Raw genomic sequence first — 581 nt, forward strand, 5'->3', positions numbered from 1 at the left:
ATGGCCCCGACGGCGACCTGCGCCGCGTGATGGCGCTCCGAGAATGGAAGACATTGACGCTGCAACCGCCGGTGAAGCGGCGCTGGTTCTGGCTCTTCTGACGACGGGCTGCATCGTTGGTCGACCAGAGATTGGCGTTTCTTCGCGTTGTGAGTCAGTCGTCCACTTGCTGTTAGTTTAGTACTCCTTGTGAAATAGGGCTCATCGGCGCCAGCCGACTTTCGTCTACCATCGACAGGACAATCCCACTGGGACAATCCACACGGGGTATCATTTGCACCTGCCTTCTTATTCAAGAGGGTCCATGTCGAGCCGTTCGAGGTGGCCTAGGTTGCCGTCGGTGGCGCGCAGGGTCGCTTAGCACTGCGCGTTGTGTGTGGCGCTTGGCGCTTTCGGGTCGTCTTGCTCTTCTTCATGGCTTGGAGGCGCTCGACCAGTGTTTTCGACGAGTATGCGTCGACCTCGTCGTCCGAGAAGTCGTCGTGGGGCCGCTCAATGGTGATCGTCACGGGCTCGGCCGCGTCGTCGTCGTCGTCGTTGTGCCACGTCAACTCTAGCGACGTTTTTGGCGGGCCGTCCAC

Source organism: Saprolegnia diclina (assembly GCF_000281045.1).
Source record: "Saprolegnia diclina VS20 unplaced genomic scaffold supercont1.11, whole genome shotgun sequence".
Classification (NCBI taxonomy): Eukaryota; Oomycota; class Saprolegniomycetes; order Saprolegniales; family Saprolegniaceae; genus Saprolegnia; species Saprolegnia diclina.